Raw genomic sequence first — 22,956 nt, 5'->3', positions numbered from 1 at the left:
GTGTTTCTGCAGCACCGACATCTTTTCAGCAGTGTGGGGCTAAACAAAATAAAGCTCGCGGTCTTGGTTTCCAGTTCTGCGGTAGTCACTCACTGAAGACCGGTGAACCGGAGACCGGACCAGCCGAGGCCTCGGAGTCTGGCTTGGGTCTAGGCTACCTGTTCTTATCCTTCTGTTTTTTGTGCACGCCGGTAGTCAGTTGTTCCGATGGCATAGTGTAGTTAAATTTTCTACAACCAGCAATTGTTAACGATCTGAAATTCAACCTGATGCAATATATATACTGATGTCGCAACTGACGCTGGACCAAGACGATAACCCAAGTGTGATGACTGCAGCAGGGTGTACACTCGAACATCTACATTTATGGTAGGTACAAAACTGTACTTTCCCTTTATGGATCTCACTAAGGAACGCGGTGTAAAAGTTTTGTTACGACCCAGGATGTCAGTTGTGACGCGCATAATTTGCTGCTCCACAGCCGTCGATGTCCTGGACATTCACTCCTCTTCAGGTGGACCAGCCTTCCAACTGATGGAGAAGGCTTTCGCTGCTGCTGGCAAAACTGGACTGTCTATCCCTCCACCCTCCAATGGTACACTGGTTTCACAAGTCGCACAGAGTGGACACCAGGTGCAAGGGCCTCAGGACATATTTTTCTGCTGTCTTAGTCCACCATAAAAGTTTGTGTAAGAGGAAGCACATGGACTCACTGAAGACACAGATTTTAATGAGGGGGAAGGATCCCCTCAGTCACCCTCTGAGGTATCCTTTGGTGATATCCACGAAATCCTGAAACAGAGAGGTGACTGGCAGTCCTCTAATCCGACCTCTGAGGAATCTGTGTTCCTGCAGGCCCTCCACCTGCCAATGAACTTGTTAGCTTATCTTGCAGCATGCTTGGAAGGCTGGCCAGATAAAATTTTGTTCCCTTCTGCTACGGATCCCCATTGGTCAAAAGGTCTTCCTGTGGATGCTTTGGTGGTAAAGGATCTGACAGAAGAAGAAAGCCAGACTGTCCATCCAGCTAACAGAGTCCCAGGCCCTGGACAGGATAGGGAAGCACACCTTTGCATTTGCGACCTTTACTGTCAGGTCCCTGAATTATATGGCACACTTTACCAGGCTTCAAAGGGATCTGATTTCGACAAAGTGGCCTCTCAGCTGGCCACCATTGAGTCAATATCTAACCATTGAGGTCTCTTCATTGTTTGGACTCAGACCCTTTCTGCCGTGGGTGTGTTGGAAGATATGGGTCAAGAAATTTGAGTCCTTTCCATGACACACAAGCCAAGTTCTCAGCACTAGAGATAGAAAAGCTGCTAAGAAAGAGAGTCATCCAAATAGTCCCTTCAGACCAGATAGGATCCGGATTCTACTCAAGACTATTTTTGGTGCCAAGAAAACCAGGGACTGGAGACCAATTTTGGATCTCAGTGTATTGAACAAGTTTGTGAAAGTACAAAAATTCCAGATGGTCACAATACAGTCTATCCTCCCGCTTTTGGAAAAAGACGATTGGATGTGCTCTATAGATCTTTAAGATGCGTACTACCACATAAAAGTGGACAGGCTATCAAGAAGATTTCTGCGCTTCCATGCGGGAGCCAGTCACTACCAGTTCAGAGTACTGCCCTTCGGACTCTCTACAGCCCCCAGAGTGTTCACAAAGTGCATGGCAGTCATCACAGCTCACTTGCGACTTCAAGGATTCCAGGTGTTTCCGTACCTAGACAACTGGCTCATTTCTGCCCCCACCAGACGTCTACTGGAAGAACCTCTAGCATACTCTCTCCTCGCTGCACAAAGGCTAGGCATAACCATAAGCTGGCAAAAATCCAATCTCACCCCATCTCAGTCGACAGAATTCATAGGGGTTATCTTGGACACAAAGAACTGCAGAGCTGCCATTCCACAGCACAGAATTTTAAGGATAAAGCAACAACTGATTCCAATCCTTTCAAGGGAGAAGTCCACGGCTCATTCAGTTCTACAGCTGTTGGGTTCCATGGCAGCCTCAATCACCATTGCCCCCCCTGGCCAGGTTTCACATGAGGCTTCTACAATGGCTACTGCTCACCCAGTGGTATCCCTTTCAGCATCCTCTTTCAGCCATGATTCGAGTAACCCACAGGTGCAAACAGGATTTAAATTGGTGGATGACACACAGTCTGTCACAGTGGTCTCGCCTCTTCTTCCCCCAGCAACCCAAGGCCACAGTGACCATGGACGTCTCCCTGATGGGGTGGGGGGGGCTATGTCAGGACAGACAGTCCGAGGCACTTAGTCTGAACTGGAGGCCCATCTGCATATAAATGTTCTAGAGCTGAGGGCGGTGCTTCTGGTGTTGCAAGCATTCCATCCCCTGCTGCCGTCTGGAATGATTGTGATTCAATCAGACAACATGGCGGTGGTCTGGTAGATCAAAAAGCAAGGTGGAACCAAATCTTACCCCCTTTGTCGAGAGTCCATGAGGATATGGCAATGTGCGATGGCTACCAACCGTTTTCTTCTATCAACGCACATTCCCAGGAGTTCCAACATGATAGCAGACAGACTCAGCAGATGCATTCTTCAACCTCATGAGTGATTCCTGAATCCCTTGATAGTGGTGGAGATCTTCCAGTGCTGGGGCTGTCCTTGCTGAGACCTCTTTGCATCCCCGACCAACAACAAATGCAGCAACTACTTCGCCCTGATTCCCCCTCCGGGACAGTCACCTAGGGTCGTTCTTGTCCACGAAATCCTGGCGGTTGAAGAGCAAGGTGAATCTCATAGCACCATATTGGCCTCGACAGATTTGGTTCCCCTTTCTTTGGCCTCACCTACTAGATCGACCATGGATTCTCCATCCAACCCCGGAGTTGATCTCACATCCATAGAACCTGATTCATCCCAACTTGAACAGCCTGAAGCTCACAGCTTGGCTACTCCAATTCCCTTGATTGCCAGGCAGAATGATCTTTCTTTACCAGTACGTGACATTCTCATTGCATCTCATAAGTTTTCCACTAGAATTACTTATCTGAGCAAGTGGAAAAGATTTACCTGTTGGCTGAAAGATAAACAAGTAGATCCCTTCTCAGCACCAATGTCGATAATACTAGACTATCTGGCCGACCTTTTCCAATAGGGTCTATCGGCCTCTACCATAAGAGTTAATTTGGCTGCAATTTCTAATTTCCATGAGGGTGTCCAAGATTCCTCTCTTATGTCCCACAAATTGTGCAAGACCTTCATAAAAGGTGTGAATCATCTGAAGCCACCTTTTAGAGAACCTATTCAACCATGGGATTTATCATTAGTTCTACAAGCTCTGACAGTGCCACCCTTCGAATGAGCTTCTTCTTGCAACCTCAAGCATTTATCATGGAAAACCTTGTTTTTTTTCGCCATTACTTCTGCCAGACGTATTTCTGAGCTTCAAGCTTTAGCTATCAAGAGTCCGTACTTGAGTTTTCATAGAGATCAAGTGTGTCTGAGAACTAATCCATCATTACTGCCAAAAGTGATCTCTGAAATGTTCATTAATCAAACCATTTAATTGCCAGTTTTCTTTCCCAATCATTCAAACAGAGGAGAGTATTGCCTACATACCCTAGATATTCACAGGCAAATCCATTTTTACTTAGACAGGATTAGGTCATTTCGTAAATCTGACCAGTTATTGTTGGCCTTTTCTGGACCTAGATTAGGATCTGCTGTTGCTAAGGTCACATTAGCTAGATGGTTGAAGGACTGTGTGACCTTCATTTATACGCAACGTAATATCTCATTGCCTACTACCATGAAAGCTCTTTCAACAAGGTCAGTGGCAACTTCTGCTACCTTCCGTGCCAGAACTTCTTTACATGACATCTGTGCAGCTGCAACTTGGGCTACGCCCCATACATTCATCAGTCATTACAAATTGGATTTGGCCTTCAGGGGAAGAGCATCTTTCAGTTCTATGGTGCTCAGGAATGTCCTTCCATGAGAGCCTCCCAGGAATAGAGGTAGCTGGGGACTCTGTCCCATGCGTAAGGAATGAACGAGGATCAACAGTATCGGATAAAGAAGTTTTGTCTTACCATAACATTCCATCTGTATTGTTGATCCTCTTCAGTCATTACGACCCTCCCTCCTTCCCCCTGCTGTGGCTTCTAGCGGATCTCACCATCCGGTTCTCTTAGGTTATTTGACCAGAGGTAGCCTCTACCTTCTTTTGACTTGCAAACTCAATCTGAGGTAACAGGGAGAGGGGGATTGTGGGTAAGAGTTTAGCTCAAGAGTTTGAAGCTGACGCGAGCTTGGAAAATGGCCGGCTCAGTTCTGAGGTCAGAACGGATACCCATGCGTAATTTCTGAACGAGGATCAACAATACAGATGGAACATTATGGTAAGACATAACTTCTTTTTCTTGGCTGGCTAATGCCAGGGTACCTTTTTGGCTAGCTTATATAGGCCCTAGAGCCAATAGCCTAGTACCTACCTATGAATCCAGTTTAACTCCTGATACTTTAACCCCTGCTCCTAGGAAACCAGACCGGTACTACGGAGCTCCTGACTGTCAAAAATCCTACTGTTGACCCAGAGGTCATCTCCCAGGGGCCTAAAGGTATCAAAGCAACTACAGCTAAGTATCCCACCCCTTAGGACAGGGATTCCAGAGCTTTAGACAGATGGGATAAGAAAGTATACACTTCTGCAACTCTTAGCTTTAGGGCTTTAAATTGCCAGTTTCACATTGTGAAGTACCAACATGTTATGGAACTTATTAAGCAAAAAATAGTTACCTTTGCAGACTGTGTAGAAAATAAAGAATTACAAGAGCTTATGCATTCTGCAAGCCAAGTCAGCAAGCATACTTTGCAATGTGGCGTTGACACCCTAGAAGCATCTTGCAGGGCAGCAGTCACTGGTTCTGTGCTGAGAAGGCATGCTTGGCTTAAGGAGCAGACCTTGCCAGACCATGTTGAATCAAAATTACTAGATGCTCCTTTGAACAGGGACAATCTGTTTGGCACCAAAGTAGAAGTAGTTCTTAAAAATATGGAAGAAAAAGCTAAATCTATGCCTTCTAGATTCAGTAGGCATTGCCCCTGGAAACATTGGTCCTTTCCAACCCCCTCAAGGCCTTCTTAACCTAGACCCCGGGGACTCTGACCCCCCAGACTACAGTCTCAGGGTATGCAGAGATCTAAGCAATGGAGTGCCGCCACTTCAAAAACAGGGAGTGCTAAGCCACCCCCTTACGGAAAGAATTCGCAATGACTTCTCAACTCCTCTCCCCACCTCTGCCCAACTGCTTGTGCCCGTAGGAGGAAAACTTGCCCATCATGCAAAAAACTGGACTTCCATCACCAAAGACCGATGGGTCCCCAACATTGTATCCTAGGGGTACAAATTTTTACTTCCACTGACTGCCAACCCCAAAAGGGTTCCCAGACCTTCTTCCAAACCAGTGGGCAGAGGCGTAAAAACCACATTCAGTCCCTGCTCTCCATAAGGGCAGTTTAACCTGCTCCTGCAGAACAGATAGGTCAAGGGTTCTATTTCAGACTTTTCCTGGTACCCAGAAAAGAGGGCATTTGGCGCCCAATCCTAGATCTTTTCATTCTAAACACCTTCCTGGTGGTACCAAAATTCAGAATGCTCACCCTGCAGCAGCTTCTTCCTGTGCTGGCCAAAGATGCCTGGTTAGCCACCCTAGACCTAAAAGAAGGCTATCTGCACATCCCTATCAGGGACTCATGTGGGAAATATCTACGCTTCAGGCCAGGATCTATGCATTATCAGTTCTCTCTAGTGTTTATATAGGGAGTTGCTCTCCTTTTTGTTGTTTGTCATATACATGTTCGTACATTCTACTCCTCATTGCCTGTTCCATCTTGCCCGCATAAAAACCTGCACACTTACCACATATAGCAAGGTATATTACCCATTTAGTGCTACAATTCCCAGGTTTAAACCTAATATTGGTTTTCATAACCTACCCTAACATTAGATGCGTCACCTTGTTGATGTATGTGCACTGTCTACAGTGCCCACAAGGGTTAGTCCCCTTACAATCTTCCTATTTGGTCCTAGTTTTATATTCTGAGAACTGTTTAAAATTGGCACCCATTTTGTGAGTAAACACCGGCTCGTTGCCCAGTACACAAGAGTTTGTGGGTTTACCTTGAATATATTCCAGTTCCTTCTGATAATGTTTTTTATGTCACCAGACAAGTACTTATACTGTAGTATGCAAGCTTTTTCAAATTTCTGACCACCACCATTCATTTCAGCATTGTCAGTGTTCAACCCCACACCTAACAGTGGTTTATGTTTATGGCCACAATTGTTATAAACTTCCTGGAGAATTTCTTCAACTAGTCCCCTAGGACAACCTATCTGCTTAAACATTTCTCCCACCTTATCCAGTTCTGTCGTTACATCCTGAAAATGGGAGGTCATTCTTGCCACCCGAATGGCTTGACCTGTAACCAGGCTCCTCTTATGCGTTAAAGGGTGGTTACTTAAAAAATGTAAATACGACTTGCAGAAAGTCTCTTTGCGAAACACAATAGACCTGAATCCATTCTCATCATATGAAATGGAAATGTCCAGGTAATTAATGTATTGTGTGTTGTATGTATGTGTGCATTCCAAATAATGTGTGGTATTGTTTAAACAATCCAAAAATAATGGGCTGTCATCACTAGGGGCATTCCACAAGAAAAACTAATCGTCAAGGAATCTACTGTATAGCACAACATTCTTCCAGTAGGGACAGCTAAACAAGATTTTTTTTTCCCCATCCCAACAGAGCCATATTCGCATATATGGGGGCAAACACTGCCCCCATAGCTACCCCTTAATCTGTTGGAAGTATTCCCCTTCAAACTGCACAAAATTGTTTTCCAGAATTAATTATAATCTCACATAAAAGCATAATCCTATTGTGCGAAAATGAGGAGGTTAAAAACAAGGTTTCTTCGAATAACTCTAACCCCTCCTGCTTTAGGTGTTACTGAAAAAAGTTAATTGATATCCACAGTCAGGAAAGATGAACCTTGTTTCCATAATTCCTTTTTTAACTTACCAAGGAAATCCCAAAAGTCTTTAACAATATGGGGAACATTTTCCCATAAAGGTTTAACCCGTCTATCCACTAAAACAGCAAGCGGATGCATTTTGGACCCACTTACATCTACAGTGAGTCTAAAAGGGGGTTCCTGAATGCTCTTATGAATTATGATTGCCTGTGTAGTAAGTGATTGTTTAATAAAGATGTTTCTTGTTTAAAAAAAAAAGTGGAATTGAATAATTTATGTAAAATTGCTTAGGTTATGTGATGTATAGTAATATATGTTAATATATTTGATTACTTGTATATGAATGTAAACTTGCCTTTGTCAAAAGTGATGATTCAGTAAAGGTGTTTAGAAAAAAAAAAATAATAATTAGGCAGAGTGAGGTGGTCTAATACCCAACATCTCCTGAGAGGATCCTGCTTGGATGTCTTTCTGACTCCCTTGCCATTCTAGTGGATGGACCCCTGTGCAGACAAATGTCCCTCTTGTATTTAGGAACACCTAGGACCAATTCTGCATTATGGCACCTGTTTCAAAGAGGCCATACAAGATCCTTTGGTCTCCCAAGCATTGGATTTGCATAATAGAGGCTCCCAAGATAGTCAGTTGTGGTGGTGGTAGCCATTAAAAGTGGTCCTATCTTCAGTCTTATTGTACATCTTCCTGAAATGGAGTTTAGAGTAGTGGACATGTTTATGTCCTTCATATTCTCACCAGGGACGGCAATCTGTCTCTCTCTCTCTGTTTCACATAAGTTACGCTTTCAGGCAGATGATGATTGTTAGTCACTGGAGTTCTCTGACCTCAAGACAGAGTTGGCTCAACTGGCGTCTGTGTCTATGTTCACCCTCACCTGTGACTTGCTAGTAGCATCGCAGGAGGTGCTGCAGGCTTCAGCATAGCTTTTCACCAGTACAGCTCATAGGTTCATAGGTTGGTACTAGGCTATCAGCCCTAGGGCCTATACAAGCCTAGCCATAACAATTCCCTGGCTATTTCTTCCCACATTATTTACTTTCCTGGACCCCTGTCTATCAGGGTGACTGACGTGATCCCTGGGGTGAATTTCCTTTTTCCCATCCAATCGTCAAGGTTCCTCTTGAAGAGGTCCAAAGAGGCACTCTGCTTGACATGTATGGGCAATCTATTCCAGAGTCTGGGGAGTCTCTGGGTCAGGAACCTATCTCTCCAGCATGTTTTGTTTATTGTGATGACAAGGTTTAGATCCCTGGAGCGTGTAGCTCTGAGAGATTGGGATTTCTTTAAGTGTAGCATGTCCAACAGCTCTGGGTTTGACATGGCCTTGTATGTTAAGCAGAGATCGCCTCTGAGCAGACGATATGCGACAGAGTACAGCTGGAGTTTTTTAAGGCGGTCAGCATAGGGCATCTGCTTTAGGCCTATGATTCTTTTAGTGAGGTATTTCTGAGGCCTTTCCAGTTGTTGCAGATGTCTTGAGAGGTACATACCAAATGGGTTGTATTCTATAATGGGTCTAATGAGGGATGAGTACAGTGGGACAATGACCTCCTTTTTTCTGGATGAAAAGCCCTTTGTGATGAGGTGTGCCACATAGAAGGATTTCCTGACTGTTGTGGCGATGTGGTTATCGAAGGTGAGACCACTGTCCACCTGTGTCCCTAAGTCTCTTATCACACTTTCTGTGTTTAGTGTACTGCCACCTATATGGTAATTCATGGATACATGTTTTTTTCCCAAATGGGATAACAATACATTTCTTGGCATTGAGCTTGAGCCCATGGCTCTGGCACCAAACATCTGTTTCTGTAAGGCCCTTTTGTAGAGTATCCACATCATTTGAGGATTCAATAATGGCTCCCAGTTTGCAGTCATCTGCAAACTTTGTTAGCCAGAGTCCCTTAGTGTTGACCTGTACTTCAGAGAAGTAGATGCCAAACAAGAGCGGCCCCAGGACTGAACCCTGAGGTACTCCACTTGTCACTTGTCTGGAGCTGGATTTGGAGTTGGATACTTTTACAGTGTGGGTTCTATCAGTAAGCCATTTAGCAACCCATTGGGTGACATAGGGATTAATGCCCAACTTAGTAAGTTTATCTATGATTCCAGAGTGGGGGATGGTGTCAAAGGCCTTGGCAAGGTCTAGATAGGCTGTGTGGACCACCTTACCCTTGTCCATGGCTCTGGAGACTGATTCAAAGAAGTCAATCAGGTTCAGGAGACAAAATCGGCTCTTCACAAACCCAAACTGTAGTGCTGTACACATTTTGCTGAGGATTCTTAGTCATCCATCCCTAACGCATCCTTTCATGGTTGCAGATGAAAAGTTAAGGAGAAACTAGAGGGTATAAATAAAAGGGGGCAAAACCTTCACAGCTTATTGATGTGAATTTTCAGATTTCTCAATACCACTTTACAAGGAAAGTAAAGAACTAGAGTAACCAGTGTGATCCTGTACATTTTCAGAATGGACACCAGCCAAAGACAAGAACAAACAGCAAAAAACAAAGCTGCTAAGGTTCTGCTTTGGGGGTGGGGGAGCAGTAATCTAATCCCTTGCCTGATTGTCTCACTTTGGAGATTGCCATGGGCTATCTATCTCTCATCTTAGATGCTTGGTCACAATACAGTTGTATAAGCCCACTAATATTCTGAGGCTATGCAGTTCCCTTCCACATCACTGACATGCCTCATTGTCTGACATTGTCTTATGTCTCACCCCCATCAGAAGAGTTGTGGTAAGAAACTAGGTCTTAAACTTGATGAACAAAATACATCCAAGAGATCTCTCCCAATCAGAAAGGATCCAGTTATCACTCCAGAGTCTTTTTTGTTCCAACAACAGGCAAAGAACAGCAGAGAAATGCCAGTGCTTTTTGACCTAAACAAATTTATTCCCAAATCTTTTCCGTATGGTCAGGGTACACACTGTCCTTAGTAGTGTGCATGAAAGAGTTTGGATGTGCTCTGTGGACCACCAAGACACATTTACATATCAGGATGCGTGGAAGTCTATAATGTTTCTACTCTTACATGTAGGACCGAGTCATTATCAGTTCTGAATGCTTTCATTCATTTCAGCCCCCCAAGGTGTTAACCAAATGCATGTCTGTAGTTTCAGCAATTAAGGTGTTTTCATGTCTGTTTGATTGACGCTCAGCTGTAACAACCTTCCACAGATTAGCTGTAGCTACTTTCCCTGGGAATAGGTAAAAATAGTTAAAAGTCCCAAACAGAGCCGTAACACTACTTTCACTGGGAGCACCTTAGAGAGGCATTTCTGCAAAGCACATCTTCATTCAGATAGGATTCTTCCTCTGAGCGCACATTTTCTTAGCTTGTTTACACTCACTTTGTAGCAAAAGCTCTTTCTCTGGAATACCTGTAAAGTGAAGGATTTAATGTAGAAAGTCTAATGCAGGTTATGTCATATCATGATGGAACAATGAGTCCCCAAAGTAAGGAGAGAGAAGACAGGTGGAGCGGGATATATCTGAAAAAGAAATATGGACACGGGGAAAGAGAAGAGATTTATTATGGTGCAATATTTATGCAAAGGAGAAATCCAGACTAAGCAATACAAAAAGCAGCTCTAAAGATATTTGAAGAGAAATAGAGGCAGTGGCATGTAGATATGTCAAATTTTACAGTACAAAAAGTAAAGAAAGGATTAGTAATAGAGAAGTTAAAGAAATAGAAACTTAAGTTATGGATTACCTGCGTAGTGAAGGATTTAGTGTAGAAAGTCCAACTCTGGTAATATCATAGTGTGATGGAACAGTGGGTCGCCAAATTTAGGAGTAACAGGTAAAACTAGAAGCATCTGATCTGTTGCCACACGAACATACTCTGGAGCCTTTAGTAGCAAGGGAAGGAACAGGAAACAATGTCAACTGTAAAGCAGTCATTGTTGTGGAGTGATAGGCCAATGAAGACCAATGGGTGACACAGGATGCAGTTGAAGGAAGTATGTCACAGGAAGATGTTGTGGAACTTTTGTAGAATGCCCACAAGAAACAGATAATTTAGAAGAAAAACATCTAAGGGAAGAGTTTGATTTAATAGAGCTGGGTAGACATTAAGATCGATGAAAGAAATAGATTAAAGATCTACACCCAGATCTGGGTGCCTTTGCTTATATTTCTCTTCAAATATGTTTGGAGGTGCTTTTTTTGTATTGATTAATTTGGCTTTCTCCTTTGCATAAGTATTCCACCATATGAGATCTCTCTCTCTCTCTCTCTTTCCCATGCCCATGTTTCTTTTTTATACCTTTCAAAAACTCTAGGTTTTGTTCTTTATATTTTTTATTATACATGTCTGTAGAGCATTCCTACTGTTTGGCAAGTCTGTTTTTTGAACATGCATGGCAAATTATCTGTAATCGCTCCAAGAAGTTTGTATGGGAGACTACTTCCGTTTCAGTTTTATTTAGCAAAAAGATTTTGAAATTCACTTTATCAAGCATTTGTGATATGGAAAAAAATAGCAGTGACTTTGTTTTTTAGGGTGAGTAATAGCTGAACATTATAGAAACATTAAAAAACAAAAAACACAAAAGGTTCAGGATCCAGACAACCACGAACCAAGAAAAATACTGGATGGCCAACAACAAAGGAAACCAGAAAATTAGTGTAAACCAAACGTTTATTGCTCGCTTTCATCAGAGACGACTTCAGAAAGAAAAAGTACAAAGGACACAAAATACAGATTTTAGAAACATTCCCGAACTGAGGAAAAAGCTTCCTTTATAATATGGAGAAGTTGAGGCAGGTTGTTAGATGCACATGTAAGCATGAAATCATCAGCATATTGTCTAAGAAAGTGTAGACCTATGGAGGTGTAGAGAGAATTTATAAAGATACTGAAGAGGTTGGTAATTGCGCTTGAGAGTCATTATTATCTCTCTAGGCAGCTCACCAGCTATGTTGGCTTTGGAGCAAAGCTGAGATAAGTCTCATAGGAGTCTCTCTTGGGTTCCTCAGATCCTAAGGCAGTTTCAGACCTGACTTCAGCTTTCAAGGTGTTTGAAAGAGTTCTCTCTTTCCAGAGAGGCGGTTTCCCATCTGATGTTGGATCCATCCGTATCCCCTCATCCTCCTCCTCCTGATCTCTGTGGTTCCTCCCCTCATCATCCTGTCAGGGACAGCCAGATTCTTTGCCTCATCAAGGCTCAGAAGGTGAGTTATCCATCAGCTTCTGGGTCTTCTCTGGACTCGCCTGCTATGAAAGAGCACAGGAACCACTCATGTAAAAGGTGTTTGGACTCCCCATAGGAGTCCATTAGTGAAAATACTGATTTTGATGAAGATGAGGGTTCCCTAAGGTCTCGCTGGAAGATGTCTCCTTTGGGGACACCCTGGAATTACTTCAGCAAAGGGGGGATGGGTCACTGATGCTCCCTCCCAAGAGGAATCTGTGTTTCTTGAGGCCTTAGGAACTGGCCCATCTACTTCATGGGTGTTCCTACTGGCTGATGAGATTATTGACCTTTGTATATCAGTAGACATGGAAGGAGCCAGATGTAATGGAGGCCATACACTCTCAGCCCATAAAATGTTGGTTTACCTTGAGAGAGACCCCACTGGAGTAAGGTGCGCCCAGTGGATACCATTGTGGTGGCGGCAACCAATGAGAAAGAGTTCTTGGAGGGGAACTCTTCTGTTCATCCCTGAACAAGGAGTCTTGGGCTTTGGACAGATTTGGAATGCAGACTTCGGCTTCAGCAATGTTTTTGTTACAGACACTGAACTACCTAGCACATTTGACACAATTTTAGAGCAACTTGACCTAGGAAATGTCCAAGTGCCTGTCTGGACTCATGAATACAGAGTCCTGCAAAACTGTGGCTTTCTAGGTGGTGACCCTACAGTCCATTTCTAATGTGTCCATGTGCCTTTTATACAACAGGGTGGACGGCATTGTTTTTCAATGACACACCTGGATGTGTCGCTTTGACTTTGCAGAGAACTTCATTGAATGCCCCTATTTGACAAGTCCTCACTCTTTGAACCCAAATTTAAGGATGCATTGACTAGAAGTGAACAAGATTTCAAAACCCTGTCTGCCATTGACGTCCACTTCTCCTCCCACTGAACGACTTTCTTCCAGAAGCAGAAAGTTAGTAAGTGGCTATGATTCCAAAACTCTAGCAGTTTTGCACATAACACTTAGAGAAAAAGAGATCTTCCAGGGACAGAGAAGGAAACAAAAACAGATGACATCACCCTTGAGGCACATGTCCTCAGAAAGAAGGGTTTTGAGAACCCTTCACTGACAAGACCCTTTAGCACTCTTGAAAGGTTGACCAACTGCTACACTTTGAAGACAGTTGAGGTGCTTGTCTCTGCACCCTGCTATCCCGAGGCTATGTCATTCCCTCTATTTGCCATTTGCAAAGAGAGCCTCTTTGAAGGTCCCCCCCCTAGAAATAAGCTGTAGCTCAAGAAATTACGTAGCTGCTAGACAAAGGAGTCGTCATGAAGGTCCCACCAGACCAACAGGTGTCTAGACTGTACTCTAGATTCTTTTTGGCTCTGAAGAAAAACTGTAGGATCATGACCATTATGGACGTCAGCCACCTAAACTATTTTGGGAAACAGGCAAAATCCAGACGATCATGGTTCGGTCTGTTTACTTCTTTTAAGGAAGAATGACCTGGTTGTCCTCCGTGGACTTGCAGGATGCCTGTTATTACATAAATATAGCCAGGCAGTCCAGAACGTTCTTTTGCTTTTGGCCGGGAGCCACTTTCATTTCATACACTGACCTCATGTGTTACCAGAGCCCCCCAGTGTTCACCAGATGTATGGAGATGGTTGCAGCTCATCTCAGACTGCAAGGGCTCTGAGTGTTCCATATCTAGATGACTGGCTTTATAACTGCTAACACGAGAGATGTACCAGTTCAAGCCAGGGACTCCCTGCTCCACTTATGCCTTCACCCAGGGATCATGGTCAACATGGAAAAGTCCAAATTGTCTCCTCTCCCAACAATAGAATTGATAGGATGTCACCTGGATACCATCTTGCAAATAGCCAAGTTCCCAGAATACAGAATAATTACTCTTATGTCAAAAAATATCCTGAGTTCTGTCTCACCAAAAACCCTTGGTTAGGTCCAGTCTGCGTCTGATGGGCTCTGTCACAGCTTCCATAACTTTTGATGTTGTTTGTGCTTCACTGTTGCAGTCCTGACTTATGGGATTTCCTGCTTCAGAAGCCCTTAGTCGGCCCGACAACCAAACTAAAAAAAAACCCTACTGTGTTTTGGGCAGAATCCATGCTGAGTGAGAGTAAGTAGGTTTTCCTGTAATAGATATTGCAGAGTTTGCTTATGTATACATTTTTCATGAAGCTACAGAGGGGTGACAGAATGGCTGTGGGTCTAAAGTTAGAGATTTCTTGGGAATTTCCACCTTTGTGGATAGTTAACATATATCGAATTCCTTCCAGATAGATGGAACATTAGACTCTGAGATGGAGTGGTTAATCAAGATAGATACAGGAAAAGTAATGGTATTGGCAGCTAGCTAGAGGAAGTAGGAAGAAATGTTAGCGGATGTAGAGCAAGGTTTTAGTTTGGAGAGTAGACATTTGATTTAATTGGTTCATACAGGTTGAAAAGAAATGGGTTTAGAGCGGTTTGAGCCAGAAAGCAGGACAGAGTGATTTGGATCATTAGCAGGGAGGGGTGCTGTATTAATCATCTTTGTTAGTGTCAATAAAGAAGGTATTGAAGACAGTGGCAGTGTCTTCGGGTGTACTGTTTGGGTAGGGAGATCAGATAAAGAAGTTATGTTCTTATCATAACGTTCCATCTGTGTTGTCGATCTTCATTCATTCATGACATCCCACCTTCCTGCTCCCTCCAAAAGACTCCTGGAGGTCTGGACGTAGTCCTGGGATGTTATAGGATTATACCTTAGACAGGGCTTCTATTTTTCTTTTATATTGGGCAAACTCCATCAGATGTAATGGGGGAGAGATCCAAAGAACAACAAAACAGGCCGGCACTCCTCCTTCCTGGAAATCACTTTATTAAAGTTCACATACCAGTTTTGGTTATGTAAGCCTTCATCAGTGTAAAGAATCACTAAAACATCCAACTTTTAAATACTTCCTACTCGCATCTCATTGGTCAATTACAAACAGTCATTCAACCCTGGAGGAAACTACCCACTAATGTAATAATCCACCTTTTTTCTTTTTGATCTAACACCTTATGCCACCCACCTTTGTTATTCCTCTTAAGGCATATTTTATCAATAATAGTATATTGAAACCTAGCTTTGGTATGTTGCAAAGTATGTTTATATAAGGCATTAGATGTTTTTTTTTTTATATCTGATATCACTTAAATGTTCCGTTATCTTAAATTTCAAAGGACAGGAAGTCTGACCAATATAAAAAGCTGAATAGTTGCATGTAGCTAAATATATCACCAAATTTCCAAATTTGCATATATATCAAAAACCTTTGAAGTATTGTAAGGTGAAACTTGCTTCATTTTACAAGCATATTTGCAGTTACTACAATGTCCACAAGGTTGGCATCCTTTTATCAACTGTCCCCCTAATGATAGTTGTCCCATAATTAAACCTGTCTCTATATTCTTTACTATGTATAAAAGAAAAACAAAAGCCCTAAGGTATAATCCTATAACATCCCAGGACTAGGTCCGGACCTCCAGGACTCTTTTGGAGGGAGCAGGAGGATGGGATGTCAAAAATGAATGAAGATCGACAACACAGATGGAACATTATAGTAAGAGCATAACTTTTTTTTTTTTTGATTAGATGCTCTAAATATATGTGTTCCTTATATCAGAGCATATTCTTTAAATTTTGACTTTTGTATCTAAAACTCAGTCTATCAGATATAATAGAGCTTGTTTCTGGAAAGTATTGCAGAATATGCCAGTATTAGTGTATTATAGTTGTCACATTGTGTGTTATTAAATGTGAGCATACGTCTAGGTATATTAGCTGTTTTTTAGTATGTTTGATGTATTAGCTAAAAAGATTGTCTTAGCTATAGTTTCCCTCTGTGACATGACTTCTTTGTATGTGTACTACAGACTTTGAGTTGTAACCTCTTTCTATAAAATCAAAGACAGCATTATTTAATTGAGAGTCCATATTAGTCTTTGAGTTGTTTTGTTTAGCTATTCGAAGAAACTGATTTTTTACTGCATTATTAACCATATATTGGGGATGCATATTGTTATGATGCAAGTATGCATTCCTTTTTGCCATTTTTTTATATAATTTAGTACCGAATATTACCTCAATAAATTGTAATATCGAAAAAGTCTGTGATGTCTTAACACTTAGAAAAGAGACTGTATCAGATAAATATTTAACAAATATTAAAACTCTGTGTCTCCTTTCCATATAAAAAAGAGGTAATCAAAAAAAAAAAACAGTGGTAAAAGAGAACACTAACTAAAAAATAATCATCTGTTGACAGAATGAATTGCTAGGCATACTATGCAGGGAAAACTAATCAAAAATTTAAAATGCGTACATCATATTTCTGATATTAGAAGGGAAAATCCAATGAATGCCTTATTTAAACATATAAAAGAAAAAGGCATGCATTCAAATTTTATTATACTAAAAGTGATACCTGACTCAGTACAAGGTGGTAATGTAGTACACCGTACAGAGACAGAGGAATTTTACTGGATACTTCCATACCTCTCAAACTCTAAACTCAAAAAATCTCGACAAAGCCATAAATAAAAGTGGAACAAAGGCCCAACAATAGGGACAATTTTTAAATATTGCTCTTACAAACTTGGAAAGTTGACAACACAACAGGTTTTGCATTGGCATGAATTTTCTGAAGGGTATTAAGTCTGAAACTCAAATGTCTGTCATTATTTTCTAACTTTAATCTTTAACAATTTGCCACTAATTTGCCAGAAAATTACAATTTTTTTTGAAAAATGGACCAAAAATATGAGGCAAAAATCTGGACATTCTGCAAAAATCTGTACAGTTGAGAGGTATGGTTATGAGCAATATTTACCACCAGGCTTAAATGGAATTTTTTAAAAAGCCTTTATTAGTGGAATTTCAAAAGAAGGTCTAATTGAATGTGTTTTCATGTGACTTACTGCTTTAAATAGCTGCACAGTTACCTACTCAACTGTTATGCCTGACGAAGCCTTACTAGGTGAAAATTTTCTGACTTGCAAGTGGAGTTTGTAATAATTAGTGGATTTCACCTTGCTGTGTGGATTTGGGATTATCTGTTGATTTTATTCTGGATAATTAAAGGTTTTAGAGTGGTTTGTGGTTCCAGTGACGTTTTATTCTTGTATTTATTCCTGTGGAGTTCACTGGATTTTCTTGCGTTACTGGCTGTTACTACTATTGGGTATAGAGGGAGCCAACCATTGTCATGACATCAGTCTTTCCTGCTGTCGGAGCCCAAAGCAGTTGTGAGTGCATCGGTCAGTCCACACCAGAGTGAGAAATTCTTCTAAAGCTAAGTACCCTGTTGAGGAGCTCTCTTATTTGTGACTCGTCAGATAAAGTTAACAACTGTCTCCATTCTGGTAAACGAATCCCACACAGAGACTTTTCATAACTTTTGTATTGCTTCATAAAACAAAAATACACAGGAAGAGGTGAAACATGCGGTACAAGAAAACTGTGTAAAGTTGAAGTAAAAAACAAGTACCGAACCAACACGGCTGGGCAAAAACCTCTATTTATTAAACAAAATAGAAAGTAAAAAGTGAGCGTTTTCGCGATAACACTATCGCTTCTTCAGACTTTGCTACTTCAGTCAGTCTGAAGAAGCGATAATGTTATCGTGAAAGTGCACACTTTTAACTTTCTATTTTGTTTAATAAGTAGAGGTTTTTGCCCAGCCGTGTTGGTTCGGTACTTGTTTTTTACTTCAAGTTTACACAGTTTTAATTTTATGTCGCTTGTTTAGGCCCAAACCACAACGTCCCTTTTCAATATTAGGACTATAAGGAGTAGGGCCAAAATCTTGTATAAGAACCTTAGTCAGCAGTCTACTTCCCATCGCTTGATGACGTCAGTCGATCAGCCCGAGGTTGAGCTCCCTAAGTGAAAAAAGACTCAAACTTAGGGCCTTGGACGTCAACCGTTCTCCATTTGCCAGACCCCTAAGGCACATTATTGCAGAGGAAGGAGAGGCACCTTTACAGCTCTCTTCTGAGAGCAAGGTGGTGGCACAGGCCTCTTCCGAGACCCTTTCTGAGTGTGACACACTGTCTGGTCCCTCAGCTTCAACTCAGGCCTTGGCATTTAGTTCGTTGGTTGGATCTGGCATTACTAAGCAGGCCTCTGCTTTCGGCGAGCAATCATCTACTAATGATGCCCCTTTGGGCATCCACCATCATTGGTTAATTCTGTCAAGTAGACTGGCATCAGATTAGCAGACATGCATAGGCCCAAGGCAAAAGCTACACCTAAAAAGATTTCAAACTCAGTTTCTGTACCTAGGCCTACCAGCTCCCATCCCACAGGTTATCAGCAGGATTTGGTCAGGTTGGCCGAGGACCGTATTTCCTTTGTCAGAGGCAGGCAACCTGCCCCTGAATCTTTTCCAAGAAAAAGGAAAACAGACCCTACACCTGAGGGCTTTTCAGAATCCCCCCAATACAGATGAAGACTCTGATCAGGGCAACTCTGTCACTGAAGAAGAACCCTTCCTTATCTCCATTGAGGATTCTGATTCAGAAGAGGTGTTACCTTCTGCTTCATCCCCTGAGGACATTTCCTTTGGAGAGGCACTGCATGCCATGAGCGAGTTTTTCCAGGGTAGTTCCGTGATCTCACTCAGCACAAACCCTTGGCTATCCCTCCAGTTTTGGAACTGGTAGAAGACATCTTTATGGAATCGTATCTTAATACAGATTGTCTTCCCCCAGCCCCTCTTAAACCAGACATGTTTTACAGGGTACTGGACTCGCATAAATTCCTTTTTCAGTATCTCTCTGCTGACCCAGAGGTTGTCGCCCCAGACACCAAAGTTGTTAGGGTCAGTACTTCAAAACACCCACCACCTACAGACAAAGAAAGACAGATTTGGGAATAAGGTTTACATTTCATCTACGTGCGCCATGAGGGCCCTCAGTTGCCAATTTCATATGATAAAATACCAACAGAATATTTTAGAGAAAAAGAAGGAAAAGATTTCCTCCCTGGAGGAGAAGAGTACCTCCAAGGAATTGCTGGATCTCTGCCAATCCAGTTCCCAGGTTGCTAGGCACTCCTTGCACTGCAGATATGATGACCTGGAGGTATCTTCCTGAGCACCTGTCTGTGACTCAGTCATCAGAAGGCATGCCTAGCTTAGGGAACAGACATTAGTGGAACATGTCAAATCTAAATTGCTAGATGCATCCCTGGATAGCGACTCCCTTTTTAGACCAAAGGCTGAGGCTGTGTTAACGAAGATTGAGGATAAAGTAAATCCATGCAAATGGTTAAGGACTTCCTCCAAGTCCATCCTCTTAGGTTCAGTAGGAATTTTCCCACTAAGCATTTGTCTTTTTCTTCCCAATCAAAACCCTATCAGAGGAAAACCTGAAGGGAATGGCCTCACAGGCAGCAACAGCAATCGTAGAGAGCAAGAAAGTGGTCCTCAGGAACACCCAGGCTAGGGAGTTCTAGGCCACAGGGCCCTAGCAGAAATCAGCAGTGACTCACCACACTCCCTGCTCACCCACCCCACCACCACCTCCTCCAACCCCAGCAAGATAGGAAGAAGATTAAGAGGAAGGCTCTCCCTTTACAAGGAAAACTGGGCCCTCATCACCTCCGATAAGTGGGTTCTAAAAGTAATCTCAAACGGTTACATGCTCACTTTCAAAGAACCATTAAGATTCTCAGGCTACCATGATGTGATACAAAACCAAAGGGCAGAGGCCATTTCACGATTCACACCCTATGCTTTCAGGGCTGTGTGGAACCAATACTAGACCACCAGATAGGAAAAGGTTTTTACTCCAGACTATTCCTGTCCCCAGGAAAGAAGGCACTTTGTGCCCTTTCTTGGATTTGTCCATTCTCAATCAGTCCCACCTAGTCCCAGAATTCAAAATGCTTACTCTTCAAAAGCTTCTTCCCATGATCACACCTCACACCTCAGGCTCTTATGGTTACCTTGGACCTGAAAGATGCCCACTTGCACATCCATATATAAGAATTCTAGAGAAGTTCTCTCTGTTTCAGAGCTGGTACCAGTCACTTTCAATTCTGTACACTTCCCTTTGGCTTGTCTACTGCTTTTAGGGTCTTCACCAAATGTCTGGCCTCTGTGATTGCCTTCTGCAGAACAAGAGGCATCCAAATTTACCCTTATCTGGACAACTGCCTCATTCAAGCTACGAGTCAGTCCAAGCTCCTCAAGGATCTGTTCTTCACCCAGACCCTTCTGTCTTCTGTAGGGGTTCACCACAAACCTCAGCAAATCCAGTGCAAATCCTTCCATCAGGATAGTGTTCCTGGCCATCCTTCCCCAGCCAAGGCTTCCTTTTTAACCCACTGCTTCCAGGACATTATGCAGAGGCAATCCCTGTCAGCCAGGGAATTCCTTAGAGCACCGGGCTACATGGCATTCTGTATGCTAATGATCCCTCTAGCCAGGCTACACATGAGGAAACGTCAGTGGTACCTCAAGAATCCATGGTGCCAGCACTCAACAGTCCCTGGAGACAGAAATCCACCTAATTCACCTAATTCCCTGCCTCAGAGAAGAATTGTCTTGCTGGTCACAAGCATGTGCACAGAACCAGGGTCTTCCCTTCAGGTTTATCTCCCAGGGCCAAACCTTAACCACAGATTCATCAGATACAGCATCGGGAGCTCATTTCTCACACCACCTATCCCAGGGCAAATGGGAAGAGGAGGTCAGGCACAAGCACATACATTGGAAGGAATTGATGGCACTACTGAAGGGCATGGTGGGCTTCAAGGATCAATGGAAACCAGGGGTTCTGCTTATCAAAACAGAAAATACAACAGTCATGTGGTACCTAAACAGGGGAGCATCCACTCTTACGGCCTTTGCTGGCTGGCAGTGCAGATCTGGGACACAGCCAATGCTATGGGGTTACTCCTAATGGCTCAGTATCTTCTGGGGCTCAGAACACTCTAGCAGACCACCTCAGGGGACACTTAATGGATCCCCATGAGTGGCAGCTGCATCTGGAAACATTTCTCAGCATAGTCCAGAAATGGGGACCCCTTCAAATAGACCTCTATGCCACTGACAAAAACACTCAGTTAGAAAGATTCTGTTCCTGGAGCAAACTTCACACAGCCTGGAAAAGAGATGCCTTCTCCTTCCTCTGTAGCTTATCTGTTTCTTTATGCATTTCCTTCTCTGCCTCTTCTTCCAAGGGTCCTCCCAAAATCAAGCAAGAAGGACCAAGGGTCATCCTGATAGCCCCAGACTGGCCCAAGCAGTGTTGGTACCCCTGCTGCTGAGTTTGACCAAAGAACAACCATGGCAGTTATCCCAAAGACTGAATCTGCTAACTCAGGCAAAGGAAAAGATTGTGCACCCCAGCCCGCAGACACTCAAACTCTCTGCCTGGATAATTCATCAAAATTCTACCCTTAACAAACCCTGAGTAGTCAAGTGCTTAAAATCCTAAAAGAATACAGAAGACCCAGTACTAGGAAAACATACTCTGCCAAGTGGAAAAGATTTTCTGTTTGGTGTCAGCAACAAGACCTCAACCCTGTCTCGACCAACATTTCAGCCATTTTGGAGTACCTGGCTATCTTGGTGGACAAAAGCCTATCTTTCTCATTCATTAAGATTAAAGCTTCTGCCATTTCATCCCACATCCCGTGTCTTCCTCCTATCTTTTCCTACCCCCTAATGAAACGGTTCTTTAGGGGACTGTTGCATGTCAGACCTCCCAGGGGGCAGCCCACACCTCCTTGGAACCTCAACTTTTTTCTAGGAAAAAATTTACCTCATCCCCCTTTGAACCAGCTACATCAGTTGATTTAACATTCTTGGCCTGAAAGACTGCCCTTCTACTGGCTATCACCTCAGCTAGGAGGGTCTCTGAGTTGCAAGCCCTCATGGCAGTGGAACCCTTTCTTATTTTTCACCCAGACAGAGTTTCACTCAGAACTAATCCTTCTTTTATGCCCATGGTGTGGTCATGGACACTTCACAGACCAAAGCCATGCACTTGCCTACCTTCTTCCCTAAGCCACAGAACCAAGGAGAAACCATCCTTCACTCCTTGGATGCACACAGGCAACTTCATTTGCTACCTTGACAAGACTAAAACTTTCAGAAAATCAAAACAACTGTTTGGTTTTCATCAGAGCCCAAGACAAAGGAAACAATCTCCAAGCAAACTATCTCCAAGTGGCTCTCCCACTGTATTTCCTTTTGTTACACCTACCACAGCAAAAAGCTTTCTGAATCTGTTAGGACCCATTGACCTAAGGCCAATTCTACCTCCACTGCTTTCCTAAAGGGAGTGCCTACCAAAGACATTCTGGAAGCAGCTTACCTGGTCATCGGTGTATACCTTTACCAAGCACTACCACCTTTCAGCCTTCTCGAAGTCCAGAGCAGCATGTGCCACTACGATCATGCAGGGCATCCTCTCTTCCCATTAAGCCACTGTCATCTCAGCTTTGGGAATCATCCCATAAGTCAGGACTGCAACAGTGAAGCAAGGAGAACATAGTACAGTTGTGTACACTTATCATAAATGTAGATGTTTGGGAGTATTCACTGTTGCAGTCTTGTTTCCCTCCTGCCATCCCCCTTATTCTCCTTACCATAACATCTTTTTCTATGTCATCCTCTTCCAGAGGACTATCTGCAGGGATGCCCTACAGGTCCCTTTCCTCTTATCTGGTCGCTTGCTTAAGATTCATCTGTAGGGCTCCTA

At 43.0% G+C, this 22,956-nt stretch overlaps 1 protein-coding gene across 2 annotated transcripts in view; it reads left to right on the top strand.

The window, feature by feature from the left end:
- The window catches only part of ABCB7 (ATP binding cassette subfamily B member 7), a 1,517,597-nt gene that overhangs the window by 1,373,198 nt on the left and 121,443 nt on the right, over positions 1-22,956 (top strand). The window lies entirely within an intron of this gene.

Source organism: Protopterus annectens, chromosome 15.part0, assembly GCF_019279795.1.
Source record: "Protopterus annectens isolate FY-2018-M chromosome 15.part0, PAN1.0, whole genome shotgun sequence".
NCBI classification, from domain to species: Eukaryota; Metazoa; Chordata; order Ceratodontiformes; family Protopteridae; genus Protopterus; species Protopterus annectens.
The sequence above is the reverse complement of the archived record's forward strand: the minus strand, read 5'-3'. Positions and strand labels throughout refer to the sequence as shown.